Source organism: Pongo abelii, chromosome 11 (assembly GCF_028885655.2).
Source record: "Pongo abelii isolate AG06213 chromosome 11, NHGRI_mPonAbe1-v2.0_pri, whole genome shotgun sequence".
Classification (NCBI taxonomy): domain Eukaryota; kingdom Metazoa; phylum Chordata; class Mammalia; order Primates; family Hominidae; genus Pongo; species Pongo abelii.
In genome coordinates this window covers 94570391-94589841 of record NC_071996.2, presented here as the reverse complement: position 1 = coordinate 94589841, position 19451 = coordinate 94570391, and the positions used below count along the sequence as shown (strand labels likewise).

At 37.6% G+C, this 19451-nt stretch overlaps 1 long non-coding RNA gene across 4 annotated transcripts in view; it reads left to right on the top strand.

The window, feature by feature from the left end:
- The window catches only part of LOC129058071 (uncharacterized), an 80198-nt gene extending 63595 nt beyond the window's left edge, over window positions 1–16603 (top strand). For 3 of the 4 annotated variants that reach the window (XR_008522906.1, XR_008522903.1, XR_008522905.1), the window contains 2 exons: window positions 513–646; window positions 16166–16603. This is a non-coding gene — a long non-coding RNA (uncharacterized LOC129058071). The remainder of the gene's footprint in view (window positions 1–512; window positions 647–16165) is intronic. The other variant, XR_008522904.1, reaches the window with a different exon arrangement.
- The last annotated feature ends 2848 nt before the right edge of the window (window positions 16604–19451 follow it).

Sequence of the window (19451 nt, the reverse complement as noted above, 5' to 3'; positions counted from 1 at the left end):
TCCACTATTGTATGAAGTTTTTTCCTAATTGCCCATATTTGTGCCAACAATGCACCATCACACTATATCTTAGGTCAGTTTTTCCATCCATTCAGCTTATTGTTTTTACTAGAAACAGTAAAAATATTCTGTTGAAAGGCAGATGTTCCCAAATATTTGTTTTTCTTTGCTAACTTCTTGTAGCTCCGACACTTCTTAATTCATCTATTTCCTTTTTTGAACAGTGCATATTTTCAGCTGTATTCAATGAGCAGAGGGAAAAGTATGTTAGCCATTGCATAAGGCAGTATAGGTTGACAATCCCTTTTCTACCTATTTGGAAGTCCAAAGAGATTTGATAAATGAAAGACTTTTCATAACTCATTTGGCATCAAAACCTGACCTGATGTAAACTCATTTAGCAACAAAACTTGTCCTCAACTGACTTGAGGCTATTTTTAATCTCCATTGATCACAATCAGTGTGAATGTTCACACATTTCACTGAAGCAATATCAATTTGTTTCATTACAGTGTGCTGTCCCAGACCCCACTGGGTATCTTATGTATGATTTGGCATAATTTATCTCATTATCACTCCAAGATTCAAAAAGTCTTACATTACAAAACACTTCTGGACCCTGAGGGTTTTGGATAAGTGATTTCAGGTATGTATTTTCTTTCCTTATGCTTCTCTTTTTTTAAAAGTTAATATGTTTTCCCAAGTTTAACACTTTGATTTGGTGAATGTCTATGGCCATTTTATACAAAACCTTTGTGTATAAAATAAATTCAAGTGTTATAGAGGAAATGAAACCCTTTTTAGAACTTTATCATCACACAAAAGTCATTACACAGTATCTCCCGCCTCACCAATTGTTTCCTTGTTTATTGATGGGGAGCCACGAAAACACCTACCCGAAAGGATTAATTTTTTTCCCGTCAGACAGTTTCTAAATGTGGGATACCTTTTTTCAGGCTATTGGTTACTTGATTGACTTTTTTGGAATATGTAGTTTGTAACTCCGTGTGGGATCAGATTAACCATAATGTGATTAAAATTAGGGTGTTCCCATCCTAGATAACACAGTGAAACCCCATCTCTACTAAAAATACAAAAAATTAGCCAGGCGTGGTGGTGGGTGCCTGTAGTCCCAGCTACTCAGGAGGCTGAGGCAGGAGAATTGCCTGATCCCAGGAGGCAGAGGTTGCAGTGAGCCGAGATAGCACCACTGCACTCCTGCCTGGGGGACAGAGCGAGACTCCGTCTCAAAAAAAAAAAAAAAAACTAGGGTAATCCAGATGAACCTTAAATTTCAGACTGGTCTGGATTCTCTCAATCTGAATTTTCTGTATATATTTATACAAACCCACAGGTTCATTTTCTCATTCATTGTCACATGAATGTCACACTATCTGGTATTCTGGTATGCTTTCAGGACCTTAGGTGCTAAACCGTAACATCTGAACATCTATTAAACCTGGCACTTTAGAAATTTTTTAACTGCCACAGAATTGTTATTCATTGAATGAAATTTTTCATGATAGTTGTCTGAGTCACAAAGTTTAATTCTAAAAGTCAAGGAAAGATTCCCAAATAAAGGGTAAGGAAAAGCACCTCTGACTTAAGACATTTCCCTGCTTTTCTGCGGTAAATCAGTTGCTGTGACAGTAGACTCACTCAGAGAACATGCACCTAAGTGCTTAAAATAGCTGAAGAGCACTTTTCCCTTATGAATCAGATTCTTCAAGGATTTGCTAAGTCTCACAGCATTTATGTTAGCATTGTTTCTGCCATTAGTAACTACAGTTACATGGTGGGGTTAAAAATATCCTATTGTTTGGAGTTTTTCAGTTCTAACAGAGAAAAAAGAAAGGAAATTCCTTAGTAGTTAACATGTATAGATATACGTGTCTGTTAATTTTAAGGGTCTTTTATTTGGTTGGAGGTGAAATAATTTTAATTTGAAGCCCACATTTTAAAAGCATTAATTAATCCTCACAATAGCATCTGTATGGCATACATTAATGAAATTATGCCCATTTCACAGGGGACTGATTAAAGTAAAGATGCCAAGTATATTTCTACTTTAAAGTAAATTTTTATCCAGAAATAAAATTGAAGACCTCAGACTCTTAGTTCTCTGAGTAATTGCTGTATACTATGACTGCTTTTCTCCATGTACCAAGCTATTCTGGATTATTCTCAAGTTCTCCCATTTGTCTTTACTGAATGTTTGTTGGACAAGCAATGTGGATAAGGATTCCAAGAATATATGGGAGGGCAATGGCTCACTCAGAAAATAGGGAAGGTGGACATGCCAGTCGGCCTCTCTGTGGGTTTTCCACAGCTCTTTGAGTTGCCATTCTTGTTGAACAGCATCCATGGCACCTGTTCTCTTAGCTGCCCCTTCCCAACCAGTCCAGGCTGTCCTCACTCCTGAATTCTTCTGCAGAGTTTCCTCCATCAGCCATTCCTGTGCACACACTTCACTCTGCTGCCAAAAGCAATCAATCACCTGTCAGAGTGGATGTGCATGGGGCTATTACCAAATGCGAACTGAAAGCCAGAGAATTTCATCTCCATGAGGTACCAAGGGCTACTTCTGAAAGCAGAAGTACCAGATTCGCCTTTTAGTGATGGTCCTTCAGGGTAATTACAGAGGGCAGAAAAAACCCCTTAAGAAAATGGAATAATAAACTGTAGATTGGGGAATACTGAAAAGAGAAAACATGCTACAGACTTTTTGGCTTTTGTCTCTTTTTAAACAGCTATATACTTTGTTTATGTGCTAAGCACATATTTCACTAAATAGGAACTTCATTCAAGTTCTTTCATCCAATAAAATGTATTATGCTACTTCCCCTTAACCTTTTTTTTCAGTAAATATATCAATAAGAAGAAATCCATTAGCATGTATTATCCATTGAGCCAGTATAGGGCTTACTAAGCTTGAGGAGAAGCCACTGAACACTACAGGCTTGGCCCTGCCCTCAGGGAGATTCCATTTTGTGCACCTGAGATAGCCTGAGGACCCTAAAGTCTTGTTAAAGAAGTCACTTGTATAACGCTGCTTTGAAAGTTTGGCATTTGTTGAAAATGAATAAGGATATGTTGGTCTATGTTATGTATTCAGAATCAAGTATCAAAATAAAATTTATAACAGGCTTTGGCATAACTCCAAGTTTGAATTATGAAGGATAAATGTTCTTGACATTATACTGGAAGTTTTTTGGAAGAGAAGTGCTATAAAAGAAGACTCTAAGGCAGTATCTAAGATAATACTAAAACCATTGGTTGAAAATTTAAACATTTTAAAATTTGTAATAAAAAATAAGCCATTATTTCTCTGTGTTCTGTGAATGGAATTTAGCCAAAGATATATGTTAAATAATTAGTCATTTCAGTTAAAGTGATTGCACAAGTTGCTCATTTATGCAGCGATCATGGAAGAGATGCAAGTAGGAATTGCATTTTGTCGGTTTTACAAGGTCTAATTTTCACTGGAAGTCCTCAATCCTTGTCCCCACTTCCTGGGAACAGATGCTACAGATTCTCTCACTTCTAGGTCAACCTATACTCCCACTGTCTCTGAAGTGATGGTATAGCCTCTTCTCGTGAGCCTCTACTTGACCAACTTTATTATGAGCAGATTCTTTCTTACTAGGCTTCTTTTGAAATGTAGGCCCATTTTTTTGTTCTCTGCTCCAAAGCTACTAATATACACCCCTATGGTTCCACTCCCCATAACTGCTTTGTCCCTAGCCAGCCTATGCCCTACCAAGGAACAATTCCCTGATTTAGGAAATCGGATCCACTGCACAAACTGACTCTGCTGTTAATGCCCCTGTGGGCACAGGTTAAATGCTTCTGCTAATATCACTGTCAATAAATCATGTTTGAGACCTAGAGACCTGGGATGAGAAATAGGTATCAAGATCTACAGCTGTAGCCCTGTACCTCTAGACCAAGATTGGCAGGGCCACAAAGTTCAACATCCAATCAAGGATCCACTGGTCTTCCAATTCCTAAAACAGACTGAGAAAAATAAATAGGCTTGGAGAACTGCCTGGACATTATTGTTGAATACCAACATCTAAGCCCCTTTTAATTATTTCTAACAAATAGATAAAAATCTAAACAAATCTCAGGTGAGCAGGAGAACTACTGTCTTGAGTTCTCTGGAAAGTGTTCAAGCTGTGAAGTTACTGGGGCATGCTGGACCAGAGACAGAGTGCTCTCAGAGGCCATTGAGCAGGCCAGGCCCACAGGGCCATCGGACTCATGCAGAACACCAAACTGACTCTCAAGGGACAGTATAGAGCCGGATCCCTTCAGTGTAACTTCCTCAGAGGACAATGACCAAACATTTGCATGAGCAGCATATGCCATTGGAGGATTCCACCACAAGATAATTTGTGCCTATATTCTTTATTGACTTATCTCAACAAGCATTTCCTTCTGACTTACTACTAATATGTTAGCAAGTCCCCCATCCTACTAGCTTCCATTCAGAAGTTAGTATTCTCAATTTTAATCAATTATTCCAAATATTATTCCAAATAAGAATTATTTAATCTAACAAAAATTATGTTTATACCAAAAAGTGGTATTAAGATGTTTATACCATTTTTTAACCTAGCACAATAAAGGATACCAGTGTTACATATGTGGTCCTCTAGAACAAAGACATTCTGTGAGTTTCATCACCTTATGGTCTAGAGGTCACAGAGGCTGAACAAAAGCATCCAATCGTATCGGTTTTTATATATACCCTTGCAATTTTCCTTCACACACATATATTTATACATGCATGGCACTATTATCTATGAAATAAAAAAACTGGAAGCAACCTAAATGTCCAAAATTAGGAAAAATTTTTATCTAACTATACTATGGCCAATTGCTGAAATATTATGTAGCTGTTCCAACAATCCTTATAAATGTTATAAAACAATGCTGGAAAAGAACTTTAATATACATTTAAGTGAAAAGGCTAGCATACAAAATTATTTATATGCAATGAAACAACCTATGTAAAAATAAATGCAAATGGTGGGGATGAGGGGACTGGAAGGGTATATAAAAACCTACTAATAGTTGATGTTTTAGGGTAATATGCTAATAGATCATTTTCTCTTTATTTAAAAAAATGTTCATAATGTTGCTACATTGGTTTTACACAAAATTAAGCATATTATACATATACACATGTGTGCCTCTTTCGAGACAGTTCAGAACTATGCTAGGCCTTGGATTTTAATATTATGTCTTAGAAATACAAGTAATAAAAGATTTTATGCAAACTGGATTAAACCTAAGAGAATTTATGAAACTGTATCACTGGAAAGTTCAGAGTGTGGACCATTCTCAGGGTGAACTGTTCCAGAGATTCATGGGGTCCTCAGTGCTGTGGCTCCCTTGCTCTTGACACTGCCTTCCTGCGTTTGTCACACTTCTTTCCTTGTGGTAGAAAAATCACTGCAGCAGCTCCATATTGGTTACAGAAAGAACAAGATCAAGTCTTCCACCAACATCAGACAACAGTCTTTGCTTCCCTCTGTTTGGACCAATGTAGATCAATTGCCAAGGCCAAGGAACTATTACATGGGCTCCAGGTTAAATGATGCCATCCACACATCAATGTTACTGTCGACAAATATTTGGCTGGCCCTCCCTATCAGAGGACACTACTTCCCTACCTCACTGACATCAGGTTTGGCTATAACTTTCTCTGGCTATTGAAATGCAAAATACCACTGTTCAACAATGAAATATGACATAGTTGTTCAGCAGCACTATTGGCTTCACTAAAGTGGTTTTGTTCCCTCTCTCAGGTATTATACAAGCGTTCAGAGCCAGTGTGTGGTTTTCTGTGCTCCCCTTCCCCTCTGCTACAACTCCAGACAGACAGAGGCTTCACTGTCAGCCTGAGTTCTAAAATGAATCTGTAATTGAGTGGAGCCAAAGCCCACCAACAATGTACATACAGTGTGAGCTACACGTCCATTATTATAAGCTGCTGAGATTTGAGAGTTGTTTGTTACTGTACCATAACTTAGCCTATCCTTACTGGGCTAAAGTCCCTGCTTAACCATTTCCTAACTTTGTGACCTTGGAAAATTTACTTCATTTCTCTGAACTTTAGTTTCTTTATTGGTAAGATAAAGTTAATGTTTAAAATTCCTGGTATATACTCAAAAATGACAATTACTATTTATTAATGCTAAGAATTATAATTCTCACTGCAATGGTGGAATTTTCTTCTAATTTATCTTCTGAAAGAGGAGGTATATTATATTCCTTTTTACTAAGGCAAAGTTACAGACTCAAAGTCTCAGTATATTCACTGATCATCTGTAGATAGAAAAAATTCTTCCCCAAGATATGAATCTTAGTACCTTGGAATGCTCTTTTTTTAAAGAAATAAAAAAGATTAACCCAAAATTTCATAAGGGAAAAATGCTTTTTCACGCTCAATACCAAAATGTGATACAGCTATTCAACATTGCAGTTGACTTCACTGAAGTAATTTTTTTCCTTCTCTGAGTTATCTATTATTGAAGATAGTCAAGCACAGATATTGAAATAGATTATTTTTCTATTCCATTGTGAAAACCTTTGTGTTCCCTGCACCCCTTCCCATAAAGTGATGAATTCTATAATGTTAGATAGAGAGTGACAGAGAAAGGGATTATAGTCAGAGAAATGCAATTTAAAAGTAAAAATTCCACTTTCTCTTTTAATTGAAGTTGTAATTACATTTAGACTTGAATCTAGCTTGGCTTGATTTCATAATCAATAATTATTTTACATTATGCAACACATTTTCTATCTTAAACATCCATCATTGACATCTGATACCTAGTAAATTCTTTCAGATATTGTAGGTTTTATCTTGCTTAGTTTTCTGGTATCCAGTAATTAAGATATGAGACAGTTGTTTGTCCCTTTAGATGAAAAATGTGTGCCTGAAAAAATTAGCACAAGCTAAATCATGGTTTAAATGCATTACAGCAGTAGTTCCCACACAATGTTATGCAACAGAACAACCTGGAACTTTACACATACACCCACACACATTCTCTCTCTCTCTCCTGGGCCCTGCCCCAGGATATATGTATTGCAATCTCCCAAAGCAGAACTCAAACTTCTTTTTTCCTAAAAAGCTCCTGAGACACCAAGATTTTGGTTTCTAAATACCATTGCCAAGATGGGTACAGTGGCTCACACCTGTAATCCCAGCACTTTGGGAGGCTGATGCAGGAGGACTATTTAAGCCTAGGAGTTCGAGACCAGCCTCAGCAACATAGGGAGACCCAGTGTCTACAAAAAAACAAACAACAAGAAAAAAACCACTATTGCCCACAAAAAGAATACAGTGACTCCTTAGTGAAATAGGGCTGAGGTGGGAAAAACCTAAGCTTAGAACATTTTTTTGTGCCGGAAAGTAAAAAATTCCTCAAAAACGTGGATATCATGTCAAAGGAAACAGAAGCAAGCAGACTCTTGCAGGCCAGGTGTAGCAAAATTTGATCATGAAAATAAAACTAATAATAGGTTATAACTCAGCAAATAAAATGAGAATCAATACGTCTATATTGTTAAGACAAAAGGATGAAGAAGGAAAGAAGGGAGAGAGAGAAGCTCTTAAAACAGAATGCTAACTAAAAAATTTAGAAGGAATGATGAAATTAGAAAATCACCAGTTGAGTTAGAATTATCAACAAATACTAAAACTAATGGGTGAGAATTGTGATGAGGAATAAAATATTTACATAGTCTTCCCACAAACTTTTTAATGCCAAAGAGAAAATAATAACTTCACAGTGAAACAAGCTGGCAGCCACCGAATGTACTAGCTTGAATGGTGATCCCCAAAAGATATGTCCACATATTAATCGCCAGGACCTAGGATGTGACCTTATTTGAAAAAAAAAAAAAAAATGGTGGGTGGGGGCAGGGGATCTTTGCAGATGTAATTAAACTAAGGATCTTGAGATCAGATCAGTTGGGATTACTTGGAGGATCTTGAGATCAGATCAGTTGGGATTACTTGGATGGACCCTAAATCAATGACAAATGTCCTGATAAGAGACAGAAGAGAAGACATGGACAAAGAGAAGGAGGGGACAACCATGTAGAGATGGAGGCAGTGATGAAGTGATGCAGCCACAGGAATCCTGGCAGTCACAGAAGCTGTGAGGCGCAAAAAGGATTCTCCCCTAGACCCTCCAGAGGGTGTAGGGTCTAACGACACGTTGATTTTTGGACTTCTGCCCTCCAGACAGTGAGAGAAGAACTTTATACCTTTTTTAAGTGATCCAGTTTGTGATGATTTGTTATGGCAGCCCTAGGAAACTAATATACATCCTAATCAAATGATCAGCGTTAACCTCACCGATAAAGGGATTTACCTTCATCAAGTGGCTCCTGAGGAGACGCACTGAGAAGTTTACAGCATTACTCACTAATGTTTGTATGAAAATTGCATAACGTGAATCTAATCATGAGGAAATATCAGACAAACTCAAATCAAGAACCATTCTATAAAATAATTAGCCTGTACACTTGAAAAATACTGAGGTTATAAAAAATGATGAAAGGCTAAGAAACTGTTATAAATTAGACTAAAGAGATACAACAATAAAATACCATGTGTATCCTTTATTGAACTGTGGAGAGTGACGAAGTAGTCACAAGGGACATTTTGGGATAATTGGCAAAGCTTGAATATGAACTGTGGATTAGATAATATTGTAGTAATCTTAAATTTCCTGTTTTTGCTAATCCTACTGGGATTATGTATGAGAATGTCCTTGTTCTTAGGAAATAAACACCGAATATTAAGGGGCAAGGGAGCATCCTGTATCCAACTTATTCCCAAATGAGTCAAAGTAAAATATTTATGCATATATGTAGAGAAAGAATGAAAAGCACATCTGGCAAATACTAACAATTGGTACATGAGAGTTCTGTGTATTGTTATTGCAATTTTTCAGTAATTTTGAAATTATCTCAAAATAAGACTTTTTTTAAAAAAAAAAGGCTTACTACATTATTATAATGTGTAACTAGTTATGAAAACCACTGCATTAGAACTCCCCTCATAAAGCAGTCATTCTCAAATGGGATGACTTTTGCCTCCCAGAAGACATTTGGCAATGGCTGAAGACATTTTTGATTGTCCTGACTGCACAGGGTAAGGAGAGTAGGGTCTGGGGATGTGCTACTGGCATCTAACTTGCAGGGGCCAGGGATGCTAAACATTGCAAAATGCACACACAGCTCCCCACAGCAAGTAATTAGCCTGAAATGTCAATAGTGCCACTGTTAAGAAACCTTGCTTTAAGGAAATTATACACCTTCGCTAATATAATCAGATTCTAAATACCCATGGGAAATAACACCAAACTTGTATAGATTTAGATTAGTTACTACAGCAAAATTTTATATCAACAAAAAATTCCCACTTTGTAGGTAAGAATACATTTGCATTTCAAGACTTAGCAATCACAAACAGAATGCATACAGAAAATCATGTCGCCCCATGCATCAGACAAGAGTGGTAGAGGATTGGAGAAGCATAGAAGTTCAGCTCATCCATTTTAACAGCAACCAAGTGTCTTTTATACAACTGGACAATACATCCACAGAAAATGTGATTTCAAGGCTTTAGAACAGCTCTGTGAAAAAGATAAATAGACTTTTCTCAAACTTATGACTGTACTCATAAAGCAGTATAAATATGTTACATTTACAGGTTACCTGTGGTAATCCATATCACTTCTTTCAAAACCAAATGAGATTTCCGGTTTTTATATTATTAGCATAGGAGGGCTACACAAATCTCACCATAACTAATAAGGGATGAATTCGACAATATTAGTCAAGCTTTTGCATAACAGATAACCCCCAAATCTTAGTGACTCTCAGCAGCAGACATTCATTTCTCACTCATGGGTCTGCGCACCTGCTGGGTTGACTCGGCTTCAAGTTCAGGTCTGCTCTGCATGTCTCTCACTCTAGGACCAATGGTTACCACAACAGATGGCTGCTACCTCATGGCAGCTAACAGAAGCTCAGGAACCTAGGCCAAACTCTGCAAGCACATTTAAAGCCTCACTCACATCACATCTGTTAATGTTCCACTGGCCAAAGCATATCATGACCCAGCCTGAAGACATCGGAGCAGGGATGCATACTTTGTAGAATGCTACTGGATGACACTGCAATGTCATATCCACATGGCTATAGATGTATAATCCAGTTACACAGAAGCAGAGAGGACTTGAGAATGATAACATGATCTATCATATACTACTAAAGGCAGTTTACAATAGCGGACACTTTTAATGGGACCTTTCTGATGCTACTTACGCTTATTACGTTAAGACGGGCTGGCAAACTTTTTTAGTAAGAAACTGACTAGTAATTATTTTCGGCTTTGCGGGACATACAGTCTTTGTTAAAACTCTGATGTTGGAGCATGAAAGCAGCCATAGACAATATGTAAACAAATGTACCTGCACTCCAATAAGACTTTGTATATGGGCAATGAAACTTGAATTTCATATAATTTTTATGTGTTACAAGATGTTATTTTTTTCAGTCATCTAAAAATGTAAAAACCATTCTTAGCTGGAGGGCTATACAAAAACAAATGGTTCACCAGATTTGATCCATGAGCTGTAGTTTGGCAGCCCTGAATTATACCATCAACCAGCAAAGCACTTGATGTTTATTCATCATAGAAGATAGTACAATAGAAAGAAAATGCAATAACCAAGGAATTTACAATATCATTGAGGATATAGAATACACACATGTAAAAACTATTTTGAAATCTTTGAAAAATAATATATGTGGTAACACAAGTCCTAAGCCACAAATCATAGGAGGCATGGTGCCAAGAAGTTATTCACATGTAGTAAATAAGACAGAATTCCTTGCAAAACTAAGTTTTGTAGATAAGGACATAGATTCATTGAAAGTTTATTCAATTATTTCTTCATATACAGAGAAAAATACTTTTAGAAATAATAAGTTCCTATAGTATAGTCTATCTTATTTTATGAATTTTTCTTAAATATAAATTATTTGACAAAAACTGTATATATTTTAAATGTACAATGTGATTCAATATGTGAATACATTGTAAAATGATTACAACAATCAAATTAATTAACACATCCATCACCACATATAATTACGTGTGAGGAGGGGCAGTTGTTTTCTACTCTCTTAGCAAATTTCAACCTAAATAAAACGTTGTTAAAATTGTTAATATTGCAAAGTAATCAGTATAATATCAAAATGTTGAAAATAGAAAGTCACTCTATCTTCCCACCACCCAAACATATCCTCTGCTAACAGCAGTATATATAATTTTAGTTTTCTCTGTACATACACATACATATTTGATTGTTGCTTATTAAAATATTTCATTATACCTAGTGTTTCACAATTTGCTTTTTTTTTCCCCCCCTAAAAATGGGATCTTGCTCTGTCACAAAGGCTGGAGCGCACTGACCACAAACACAGTTCAGTGCAGCCTCAACCTCCCAGGCTCAAGCAATCTTCCAACCTCAGCCTCCCAAGTAGCTGGGACTACAGGCACGCACCACCAAACCTGGCTAATTTTTATATTTTTTGTAGAGATGGGGTTTCACCATGTTTCTCAGGCTGGTCTCAAACACCTGAGCCCAGCAATTTGCCCACCTCAGCCCCCTAAACTGTTAGGATTATAGGTGTAAGCCACCGCGCCCGGCCTGCTTTTTTTTCATTTAGCAATACATCCTGAACATCTTGCCATGTCAGTATGAATAGATTTATCTAATTTTAATTGTTGTATATTATTTTGTAGCACATGAATACCATCATTTATTAAGTCCCTTGTTGAAGTATATCTAGGTTATTTCTAATTTTCTCCTATAAAATATAAAGTTGTGATAAACATCCTTGTGAATAAATCTTCAAATTAACCATTAATTTCTAAGGAAAAATATCTAAAGGTGGAATTTCTGGGTCAAAGCATATGACACATTGTTTTCAAAAGATTTTTCTTAATGTTATCTGGTATTAAAATCAAAATAGTTGGCTGGGCACAGTGGCTCATGCCTGTAATCCCAGCACTTTGGGAGGCCAAGGCGGGTGGATCACAAGGTCAGGAGTTCAAGAGCAGCCTGGCCAATATGGTGAAACCCCGTCTCTACTAAAAATACAAAAAATTAGCCAGGCGTGGTGGTGGGAGAATAGCTTGAACCTGGGAGGCAGAGGTTGCAATGAGCCGAGATAGTGCCACTGCACTCCAGCCTGGGTGACACAGCGTGACTCTGTCTCAATAAATAAATAAATAAATAAATAAATAAATAAAATCAAGGTAGTCAATGTTAGGCAGTCAGTTGGGGATAAGGGGATTTGCAATATTGACCACATAGAGCAAAAGTAATATAGTAATGTATGTGGTTTATATGTGTATATAAACAGGGAGAGGAGGGGACAAGAGGGGAACAGAGAGAAGAGAGGGAAAAAGAGAAGGGAGGAAAAAAGAGGGGAAAAGAGATATATTGCTGCATTCTGCAATATTTAATGTGAGAATCATCCAAATCCAATGTAGAACACTACTCAGATGTTATAAAGACTTACTTGTGGAAGTAGTAGAACAGTTTCTAAACAGCAAGTTTTACTCTTATTGATTTGTAAATGAAATAAAAAGGCAAACCCCCTCAAATCAGAAGCTCTCTCAGTGTTGTACAAACTTAGCTAGTGATTTCTATAAGATGCACAAATATACAGCTAGTGTTGTAGGGCTTTATAATTTTTAGCAGAACTTTATGAATGTTACTTCTTTCCTTTTCTCAATAAATCATTAAGAGAAGTGGTTCTCAACAGGGGTGAGTGGCTGTTACAGTTTGTTGTATTTGCCATGTAACAAATCACCCCAAAACTCGGTGGCTGAAAACAACCATTTATTATTACTGCTCTTCCTTGGGTGGGTCAGCTGGGGTAGAATGGGCTCTTCTATGAAGCTGCAGTCAGGTGTTGTCTGAGGTCAAAGCGATGACCTCACTGGAATGAATGACCAGGATGGCTCCCTCCCACAGCTGGCAATGGTTGTTAGTTGTTGGCTATGAGCTCTGAGTGTGCCAACCAGAGGGGCCACATGTGATCTCTCTTTGCAGCTTGTGACCCTAACAGGATGGCAGCTGTGTTGTAAGAGGGTATGTCCCAAGAGCAAGCACTCCAAAACTCCCAGGTAGAAGCCACAAGGCTTCTTATGATCTAACCTTGAAGGTCCTAGAAAATTGCTTCTACTGCATTCTTTCAATTCAGCAAATCACTCAGGAACGCCCAGAAGCAAGAGGAAAAAAATTAGACTCTACCTCTCGATGGGAGAGCAACAAGTCCCATGGCAGAAGAGCATGCGGGATGGGAGCTGTTATTGTGGCCGTCTTCAGAAGATACAATCCAATCTGCCACAGTGGGAGAGTTGACAGGAACCCTCTGAAATTATGGAAAAAGATGTTTACATCTTTTTCAGAAGGGAACCCTGACATTAATAAGATTCTCAAAGGGATCTGGGGAAGAGGAGAGGGAGGAAGAGGGAATGAGAGAAGGAGAAGAAACAATCACTGATCTAGGTAGATTATAAGCTGTTACATAATTAAATTTATTTTATACACTAATATTCCTCCTAAGGTTTCAGGATATTTAATCTCTGCCACTTACTTGGAATTGCTCCACATCTAGCTATGATTCACTAAGAAACTCAGCCAATTAAAATTTTAAAGAAATCAGAATAATTCTGACAGTGTGACTATAATAGTTAAATGAACCTTGATGGATACACACACACACACATATATAAATGTTCCAGGTTTTAAACGGGGGCCGGGGGTGCTGATTAAGTGGGATTGTATTATATGTTGGAGGACTATTCCCATTAGAACTACCTACATTTGATAGAAAGAGAGCTCTAATCAAGTATTAGTATTCTGCACACAGTTAGGGTGAAATTTTTAGACCCCTGAAGCACAATCCTGCACAGTGCAGCAACGGATTTCCATCACAGAGGATGAGATTTGATTATTTTTATCTCAGCATATGCAACTATAACTATTGTTATTACTCACAAACATTATTGGACTCTGTGATGCCCAGAATATGTGACTCCCTCAGACAAGCTCTATTCTGAGTAAGAATTGTTACCAGAAAGGGGTCCTGATCCAGAACCCAACAAAAGGTTCTTGAATCTTGTGCAAGAAAGAATTCAGGGTGAGTCCATAAGGTGAAAGCAAGTTTGTTAAAAAAGTAAAGGAATAAAAGAAAGACTACTCCATAGAGTAGCCCTGAGGGCTGCTGGTGGCCCATTTTTATGGTTATTTCTTGATGATATGCTAAACAAGGGGTGGATTATTCATGTCTCCCCTTTTTAGACCATATAGGGTGACTTCCTGATGTTGCCATGGCATTTGTAAACTGCCATGGCACTGGTGGGAGTGTAGCACTGAGGACGAACAGACGTCAGTCTCGTGGCCATCTTGGTTTTGGTGGGTTTTGACCAGATTCTTTATTGTAAACAGTTTTATCAGCAAGGTCTTTATGACCTGTATCTTGTGCCGACCTCCTATCTCATCCTGTGACTTAGAATGCCTTCAATGTCTGGGAATCCAGCCCAGTAGGTCTCAGCCGTATTTTACCCAGCCCCTATTCAAGATGGAGTTGCTCTGGTTCAAACACCTCTGGCAGGACAATTTCTGTTTATACCCCTATACTTGCTACTAGTTTCATGAACTTCAATGAAGGTGAGAAGGAGAGGGCAGAGAGTTTGGGAAGGAGTGCAGGAATCAGAAGCCAGCTGCATTCTTCACAAGAGGTCAGTAGAAACACTAAGCACTCAACATACTAACCACACTCTTTTGCTAGAATACATATGCACATGTGCACATTCAAGATACAGAAATAACTAGGAAAGTGGAGGGTTTCTTTTGCTGTAGTTGAGGTTGCTCTTAAGTGTTTTCTGTCATGAGACAAAAGAGGTCATCATGCCTCATGATAACCACGAGGCATGGTCATGTTCCCAACTGCCGTTTATTCAAGCAGTGGCTTTTTTAAACAGACTGGGTAGTTGTCCCAGAAAATTCTGGATTCTGCAGATTTTTTTCAATCTGTTTCCATGCCCTGTAACCTATAAGTTACATATGAAGGCTTGGTTAGATTCAGGGCTAAAATTTGTGGCATGGATGCTTCACAGGTGGTACTGTGTGCTTCATATTACATCCCATCAGAAAGTAAATAATACCCATTTGCCCTGCTTTCAGTGGTGCTAAGACTCATCAATAGATTCAGGTGGTGACTGCCTGATCCCTGGTTGTAAAGTTGTTGTGTGACCCTTTGGCACCCTCGGAATGTCCAGCTCCTCATTAATATTTTAATTTTTAGTCTTAGCATCCATTGATATTCATTTCCTAAAACAGTGATTTCACTACATGTTGTAAAATGTTGATTTTTCTATCATTCTTTCTACTTTTATTAGAATACTTCTGTCAGAACAGCTCTCTCTCATCAACTACTTTGTGACTTACAAATAGAATTTTCACAGAAAATGCAGATCAAGACCTAATTCTTTCCTCTTAATTATTAATTTTTAGAGTACGAAGTTGATGGACTACCTCCAGCTGTGACAAATGAGTTGTGTTTGTTACTTTGGCTTTCTCTTTGGGGTATTATAAATTCATGAATTTTTATTTAATTAGTGAGTTTCAATAAATTGCCGTCATTATTCTTTTTGATGGTGAAATTGTCCACCATTGGCCAGTGGTCAGCTTCCTTACTTTCCAGCATAATAAGGTGATTCATTCTCGGTTTGTCATTTCCCACCCCACCCCTGGAACCAGTTATTCCTTCAAGAACTACTTGTGCTTAGTAGAGAATAGTATTCAGAGCCTATCATGTAGGTGTTAACACTCTCATGTTACTGGGTTCTCATTGCTTCCGGCTTTTTTAAAAAACATTTTAAAGCCATTATGAACTTATATTTATATCCCAAATTCAAATATTCAAATATGTTTGAATATTTTATATATCAAATTCAAGTTTCAATTTCAAATATTCAAATAGTTCACTTTCAAATTTAATAAAAAATAACCCAAGTTTTTCTTTTAAATTTTATATTCATGGCCAGGTGCAGTGGCTCACGCCTGTAATCCCAGCACTTTGGGAGGCTGGGGCGGGTGGATCACCAGGTCAAGAGATCGGGACCATCCTGGCCAACATGGTGAAACCCCATCTTTACTGAAAATACAAAAATTAGCTGGGCGTGGCGGCGTGCACCTGTAGTCCCAGCTACTTGGGAGGCTGAGGCAGAAGAATCGCTTGAACCCGGGAGGCGGAGGTTGTAGTGAGCTGAGATCGCACCACTGCACTCCAGCCTGGAGACAGAATGAGACTCCATCTCAAAAAAAAAAGAAATTTATACTTGTTATCTCCTTTCTCTTACAGTGAAAATTACGATTTCTAAAAATATCAACACGAATTTTTTATTTATAAGTGTGGTATACATAAGTCTCAAAATATAAATATAATATGGTCTATTAAATATATAGATATTAATATTACTACTAACAAAAATTTGTGTTTTTGTCAGATGCCATTAATGATATGTAATATAACCTATATTCTAAAATACCCAATGGACCTGACTAACTGCAGGTAGAAGCCTTTCCTTTGAGGAAGAGAAAAGGTCTGGCTAGGACAATGGTCAAGATGGCTTCAGTTACCTCATCTCCCCTCTCCGCAAAAACCCTGAGAAGAGAGGAAGGGCTAAGGTGAGCAGTGTGTGGGGATATTTTAGCCTGTTGACAGGTAGCCCGAGAAACTCTGAGTCCCACCCTCCGGGATGGTCGGGTGATGGTGGCAGCCCAGGAGATATGCCTGAAGACATGTTGAACAAAGACAGATGAAATACGAGATGTGTGTTTATCTGTGCACAGTGTCTGTGCAGCGACTGCAACCATGAGATAGCCAGACATTTCACCACAGTGATGAAAATGTTTCGTTGCAGTTTGACACTTAAAGATAGAATAAACTGCATAAATAAAAAGCATATACTCCCATCCCCACCCCTAGATCATCCAAAATATTTTTCTGGACAGCATGTGGCACCAGCCTGACATTTTGGGGTGCATCACAGGGCTTATTGCTATTATCTATCGTGTTCTTCTCAAGTTGACATTTAAGCACCTTATCGCCACACATGAGAGAAAAGATCCCGTTTCTTTGGACTGTGTTTTTTCAGCCTGTGATTCAGAAGCACTGATATGCTGCTCTTTTAATTTTGAACCGTACTCCCATTTCTGCTGGGAGGCAGCCACGCAGAAAATAACAGGTGAGGCTTGCAGCCCTCAGGGAAATAGCAAGTGGGAAGAGTGATCAGGAAAAGCAAGGAAGGCTTTGGTTTTCTTTAGGTAAACTGAAATGTTTCTGCCTCTTTGAGACAACATGAGCTGACAGAGGCTTGTTTTCTTCTCTTCTCACCTTCTCCTCTTCTGTTTTGCCCACACCCTTCTTTTCAGGCTCAGAGAGGTGAAGTAACTTGCTCAAGTCTGATTCTCTATCTCTAATTAATTAAGCCTGGCCCCTAGGAGCCTGCTGCTTCACTTCACACAGTCTGCCCCCTGTTGTAATGCATAAACATTAATTACTGGGAGCAATTTGGACATTTTGTTTCCCATTTTTCTAGCCCTTTCCTTAACCGTCTATATTCATAAAAATTTGCTTAGAGAAATAGTGTCAATTAATAATGTTCAGAAGCATCCTAAAGAGGGAGGTTGCTAGAAATAGCAGGTCCTCTCTCTTGTATTTAAATTCTGATCTAATAAGATCAGATCTAGTAGTGGGGCTCTAGTGGTACTAATGAAGGAAGTCCAAGGTCTGCCCCTTAAGGAACAATGGCTTGAACATTAAGTCTTAAAGTATGACGAGTGGAGAAAATAGCTAAATGGTAACTCTTAGATCCTGTCTACGCTCTCACTCAACTGGGGAAACCTCAGTGGTACACAGCAAATTTGTATGTACCTTGTACACTGGAATACTACTCAGCAGTAAAAAGGAATGAACCACTGATACACACAAGAGGGTTGAATTTCAAAAGAATTACGCTGAGTCGAAGAAGCCGGACACAAAGGAGTGCATACAGAGAGAAAACAGATCAGTGGTTATTTGAGGAAGGGAGAGTGTCTGATGAGAAAGGAGTTTGGGGGAACTTTCTGGGAAATGAAAATATCTGTCTTGATTGACAATGGTGTATATTACAGGAGTGCATGTCTTTGTCAAAAGTAGATCTAATCGCACATTTATGATCTATGTACATCATTGTAAGCAAATTATACCTTAATAAGTGTTTTATCTTGAATTATATGGGGTAGTGATAATTTTTTTACCAATTTATATCTTTTAAAAGTACATAACAGGCCAAAAAAGAAAACTTACACGTTAGAAAAAGATCTAATACAGTGCTGCACACATGGTAAGCACTCAATAAAAATGTTATTTATGATGAATAGCTATGCAAGAGTAGCTCATTACGAAGAGTTCTTTCTTACAAGATGACTCCTTTCAGCCCAGCAATATAGTCCAATTCGGCACTGTGTACAAGATTAAAGTTTCCCAGCCCTATATAAATATTTCCAGTAATCTTCTATTCCATCTATCCAGTTATACAGCCTTTTCATGGGAGTACAATAAATAAAATCAATACATTTTATTACTTCGATTCAAAGGCATAAGGCTGTCTGCAATGTTGATCCAAACTTTAGGGAGTTCTTTCTGAGGAAAGTGCACTGCTATAATTTTGTGTGAATAAGAAAAGCTATCCTTAAATCTTAAGAATTTCTTAGGTTGAAAAAAATACATATAAGGGCTATAAATCTCTATGTATGATCTCTACTGGATCAATATAGTGGGGAGAGGGGGCACCAGCTAGTCTTCCAAAGAAATACATTTTCTGAAAATATATGGTGGATGAATTTTATATTTCTATAATAAAAAAGTGTCCACTACCAAGTCTCAGGCATATTGGACAAATTACTTAGCAGTACTTACTTTTCTTAATTGTGCTGAGGTCATAATGTAACTATGACTATCTTCCTTTATTTTTAATATTTTTACTCACTTTAAAGAGTATAACAAAGAAAATTAACTGACCAAAAAATCAAAAATGCAAATCAAATTATAAGCTTCAGGTTAAGAGAAAATAATTTACTGTTAGATTATATCTCCACAATGCTAAGTATGAGTGTGAAAACATTCTTTATCAACAAGAACTGCCCCCAATATTTTCAGTTGTTTTGTCTCTAGAGAATTCACATATAGAGAAGAAATAAGCAATAAAGAATTATAGGACAGCTATTACAGGAAAAACATGATTTTCTGTTTCAATTTCTAGAAGATAAATTTCTTTTTGTTATTAT